Raw genomic sequence first — 6,202 nt, 5'->3', positions numbered from 1 at the left:
CTTGGGCGCTGGAGCACGAGTGCGCGAGAATGGATAAGCAAGGAGGAAGAAGGCGTGGGTAAAAAGGGTGAATATTTGTCCCTTTATAAGGGCGGAAGAGATGATGCGCCTCCCCACTTACCTGGTAAAATCGCTTATTCCCCGAGCGCCGTAATTGATGGCACGGTTGGGTTACCCACGTCCGTATTGATGAGAATCCCGTGATAAGGGGATACGATCTCTGCTTCGACAAGACGAGTCAAGAAAACCGCCTCGCGATATGTGCAGTGCTGGTTGAGAAAAACGGTTCGAATAATGACCGGGCCATGGTATGATGTCATGTCGTCAAATGTGTGAGCAGATTAGATTTGTGGAAATATTATTCTCTCTACGATGGTATGTGGAACTTGTTTTGCAGAGCCGGACACTATCCTTGTGTTCAAAATCTTCTATAGAGTATTCAGAGGAGGAACCCGCCTTGCAATGCCAAAGACAAATCTGCGTGCCCGACTCATCGTCATTGAAGCCTGGTTCAGGGGCTACTGAGGGAGTCCTGGATTAGGGGGTCTCCGGACAGTCGGACTATATCCTTTGGCCGGACTGTTGGACTATGAAGATACAAGATTGAAGACTTCGTCCCGTGTCCAGATGAGACTCTCCTTGGCGTGGAAGGCAAGCTTGGCAATACGGATATATAGATCTCCTCCCTTGTAACCGACTCTGTGTAACCCTAGCCCCCTCCAGTGTCTATATAAACCGGAGGGTTTAGTCCGTAGGACAAGAACAATCATACCATAGGCTAGCTTCTAGGGTATAGCCTCTACGATCTCGTGGTAGACCAACTCTTGTAATAATCATATCATCAAGATCAATCAAGCAGTACATAGGGTATTACCTCCATCGAGAGGGCCCGAACCTGGGTAAACATCATCTCCCCTGCCTCCTGTTACCATCCGCCTTAGACGCACAGTTCGGGACCCCCTACCCGAGATCCGCCGGTTTTGACACTGACACCTGGGATGGTGGTTCATTGCGAGCGAGGTCATCAACTCCAGAGCTACGTTTACCGTCTCCATTTGCTGACACTGCACCTATTATAAGCCTAAAACGTGTCTGGCCTATCCATGTACGATGCTAGAGCGACTTCTCTCTTTTGTTTTTTGCTTCTCTCATAGCAGCAGAGTCTGAAATACCCTTGCATAAAAACACAATAGTGAGAGTATGGGTGAAGTGTGTGCAGAACTAGTGCACTATAAAAGTAGCAGATAGAAGGTGGTTGCAAAATAGAAGACAGGAGACATATGATAGCTCTAGAACATTGCATGGCAAACAAAATTAGATTCTACTCCATATGATTTTTTAATATATGAGCACAGGAAATGCATGTACTCCTCTAGCACACCACCACATGTGGTCATATCAAGATAACAGTAGACTGAAAATAAATAGGTCAGTTGATTTTTTTAATGAACCGTCCAATCTATAAGGAACGGGCAGATGGCCTTCGTCTACCTCCCGCTAGTCACTGTTGACGATCTTTCTCGAACCGCCAGTGACCACCGGCCCAGACCCCTTCCTCCGCCGCCCCACCCTCCCCTCGACCTCACACCACTGCCGTGCTTGGCAGTGCCCCCAGGCCATCCCTTTAATCCCGGCCGACCTCCAGATCGGGTGCCAGTAGCTCTAGGCCCCACACGCCCCTAAGATAAACACCGAGTCGCTGCTTCCTCGGTGTAATAGGCGGACTAGCGCCTGTTACACCGGGGAATGCTTCTGTTAATTGGGAATCAACTGACCAGGAATTGAAATTCAGGGGGGCGACGGACCTCTAGCTAAGGTGAAATAGTATATGAGGAGAAACCTTGTGCATCGTGAGTTACTTGGAACATCTAGTATCAAGAAGAAGCGGTCAACTAGTGTCTTCTGTGGGATGAATATCGTGCAAGTAGACACGTAAGATTTGCATGAATAAGGGAAGAGGAATACCATTTTCGGTTGCCGGTGTGGTCGCCTTCACACGTCGCGCCGATCTTCTTCTCTTTTCCGGGGAAACCGATGTTCTGGAGGAGGGTGCAGGCTTGGACGAACCCATGGCCCAATTGTTGACTGTGTTGCCATGGCCGTTTGTTGGCGGAGGGGAAGCAGATCCGAGGCGGTGAAGGACGGCGTAGCAGGAACAGCTCTGGTGCGGTGGAGGGTGGCAAATTTGGAGCGGCAGCGCTGAGGCACAGGACGGCGTGGTTGAACTGGCTCGGGTACGGACGGCCCGGCCTCGGCTTCAACTACTAGCCATGGAGGGCGTTCCGGTTGAGGTTGCGGTGGACGACAACGTCGGGGTATCGGCTCCGGCGTGATGGAGGAGGGCGGCGGTTGATGGGTGGAATGGGGTGGCGGATGGAGGACGTCGGGGTTTCGCCGCTGGTGGAGAGGTAGTTTTTGCGACCATGGAGTACGAATGGGGAATCGGACGGGTGGGGGGGGGGAGGGGGGAGAACCATGTTTCGGTTTGGGACGTGCTTGTTTTTGGCTTGTTTGAAATTTGGGGAAAGTAGAAACTTTGCCCCCCTCTTAAATTTCGGACCTACTGCGGGTCGGGGTAGGATGGTAATCCCACGTGTCCCAAATAGTGGGTGGGAGCGATTTCGGCCGCGCGCATGTGTGCTTAGGTGGCCATTGTGTATGAATGTTTTTCCGAGGCGGTTGTGTGGCGTCTAGGTGAAGCTACAAACCTTCCCCGGTTTATACCTTTGGACATCGGGCCGGTGGGTTTCAAGGGTCGGAGTTATTAGAAAAGTAATTTCCTTGTACTACCAAACATTGGTATCACGCGGTTTCGGGCGAGTAGAGGCTCTTTTGGCGCTTCATTTGAAATTTTGAAACACAATCATTCACGTTTAGAGTACTCTTGAACTTTGAGGATTGACCTAAATAGACAACGCTAAATTTGACCTTGTACGTTTGAAAACCTCATTAAATTATCCGGTTGTTTTTGAAATTTTGACAGTTGAAAATCCTATAAATACGATTATTTTGGAATGGAGGAGCTAAATTGGAATCTATTTTGTACACGACTACATATGCTATTATGTACAAAATCAGAGCAAAGATTGGTGCCCCCATAATTTAGGTATGATTTACAAATGCCATGATATCAAATTCAAATAATTGAATGGACTTCATGTTGAATTCGATTTTTCTTAAACCACCTTAAGTTGAATTCAAATGTATTCTAGTTCATAGGTAGCTATTTATAATGTTCATTGTGTAACTTTCGTATGTATAATGTGCTTTACACACACAACATGAACTATACTCACGTTTATATTCGATTGCTAAAGCGATGCATTGTCTGGAGTTCAAAATACTAACTATGTGGATTAATGGTGTCGAATAATAACATAGACATGCTCAAATTCGATAGAATCTAGATGTCTGATGGATCAATGAATGTACCTTAGGCAAATTGCAAATATCATGATCCCATCCTAATATTTGGATACAATTTATATCTTTAACCAATGTGTACAGCAGTCTTGTACATGTAGTTTCACTCTCCATCGGTGGTCCCTCACACATGCTCACACACTCCCTCCCGAGGTGTCTTTCTCGCACACATGCTCTCGATATAACCCTCCCTCCCTCTCATAACCATTTATGACTGTTTTCACTAACCTTTATCACAAGCACTCTTCCTCTCGCAAGCATACACATGCACAATCCCCATCGACCCTTTCTATATACATAGACCTGCCTACGTGTCTCCTGTACGCACATTATCTTTAGGCCTGTCTCTCACGCATTGTCTCACACCTCTCTTCCTAATCGACGAGTATGATTCTAGCAGAGCATTCTGTAGGATGCCCCTTAAAGTTAGGTTAGATGAATAGTAATATCAGAGACAAAGGGATTACCTTAGTCCGAGAATCTAGGGTTACAAATCCTAGCCGGCTTTCTCAGTGGACATAGAGTCCTTCACAATTATGCTATCTTTGTCTTGTACGACTAGTCATCCATGGGTCTCCCTAAATGCGTCACGGGCCGACCAATGTGGCACAGGACGGAACCGAACGAAGGGCCTCGCCTCGACCCACCGGACCTCATGCGGTGACACACCCTCTGCCCCCACGTCTCGTTATCTTATCACACCCACACATACCAACACAGACCCCACACACACAAAAAAAATATTCTCCTGGTGCCTCTATCCACTCCCCCTTGCATATACACACTCAAGGGAATCTCTCGCCGTGATGTCATATTCGTCTCTCTCTCTAGACCACTCTCATTTCTCGTGCTATCTCTCCCACGCCCCCCTGTCGGCCCCTCTATCCATGCCTCTCTCGAATACGTAATACACACACATACCTCTCTAGGCCCTGCCAAATGCATCAACTACACATTCACACATGTTACATCACATACCCCATTGATCTAAAAAGCCCTCTCTTCACGTTTATTTCGCATACATCATTCCTTTTGAATAAATTGTGGCCAAAAAAATATTTTAGAATTTCTACATATAAACAACATTACAAAGTTATATGGAGGAGTATGAACGCTTGCATTGCATGGTGCCCACAATGATATTTATTCCGCACCGTGAATTTGTATATTTTTATACTATATCTAAAGTTAGTCATAATAAAGAGAAACGAAGAGCATCTCTCTCTCCATCGCATACCCCCCTCTACGCGCCATTCACGTACGCACACAAACTATCTCCAGGTTCTCTAAAAGTAAGCCCGCAGCACATTCACACATGTTTCATCTTTCTCTCGTGATATATACAGTGATGATCATTGTATTTGAAGAGAAAGCATGATACATACATTGGACTTCAGAATCCACTCATTACGGTCACCATTTACGTTTTGTGGTTATTATACAGTCACAGGCTCACCGTACAACTCTGTATTTGCTCAAGACATGACTAGTTGACCAGTTAAACGCTTCACGTGGCACCTCTAGTGTTGCATCACATTATCTCACTACCATCGGGCCCACCTGTCGGCTTGTATCTACTATACATCTACACTCTTATAAAATACTAGCAAGATGCCCATGCGTTGCACGGAACATCAAGATGCATTTGTATGAGTAGTTTATCTTGTGGGAGAAAAGGATGAACAAGGGAAGGCCTTATTTGCAAGTGTGGAGAGGGTTGTGGGTATCTTTTTGCAAAATTGCCATAGTTTCCTTCCTATCCGTCAGATATAGATCGGACGGCCTATATTGCAGGATGGCAGGCATACGATCATCACTGACTATGCTTTTTATAACAGTAGGGATAAAATACACTCTTATAAAAACAGAGTTGGTGATGATGGTGTGCCTGCCATCCTGCAATATAGGCCGTCCGATTTATATCTGACAGATAGGAAAGAAACTATGACAATTTTGCAAAAAGGTACCCACACACCTTTCTACATTTGCAAATAAGGCCTTCCCTCATTCATCATTTTCTCTCACAAGATAAACTAGTCATACAAATGCATCTTGATGTTACGTGCAACGCATGGGCGTCTTGCTAGTAAGAATGAAAACAAACGACAAAAAATATTGGACGGTGGTTCGAAGTCATGACCGCAGGAACAACGGAGAAGGTGGCCTTGTATTGGTATGCTGAGCCATCTGTTTTAACACACAGGAGCTAGTGTGGTGATTATACACACACACGCATGCATATGAACTGCATGCACGCAACACTCACACGAGCACATGCACCCACGCACGCACGCAACACTCACACGTACACACGCAGCCACGCACGCACGCAACACTCACACGCACACATGCACGCATGCATGCACACACCAGTACACCACACGACCAACACACGCTCTCACGCTCAAGTGCTCAACCTACACGTGCATGCACACACATCAGGCCCTGACAGACACATACAAAACCAGGTGATTCCCGCGCACGGGGTGGAGTCTTGTCACACCTGCGTAAATTTGTGTTCATCTGACCTTTTCCCTATGTGAACTGACAGGTGGGACCCACAAGGAACATGGTCAATTTAACTAGTCAACATGGTGCGATGCAGACTATTTGGCCGGTCAACAGAGTGCAATCCGATGCTGAACCGTGAGCAACTGACCATATAATCACTGCAAAACGTATATAGTGACCGTAATCAGCTTATTCTGAAGTTCGATGAACGTATTACGCTTTTCTCTTTGTAGGCCCTCCAAAACTACATCTCTACACGTTCTCGCAT

This window comes from Triticum urartu, chromosome 5, assembly GCF_003073215.2.
Source record: "Triticum urartu cultivar G1812 chromosome 5, Tu2.1, whole genome shotgun sequence".
Classification (NCBI taxonomy): domain Eukaryota; kingdom Viridiplantae; phylum Streptophyta; class Magnoliopsida; order Poales; family Poaceae; genus Triticum; species Triticum urartu.
Note: the sequence above shows the minus strand (reverse complement) of the source record.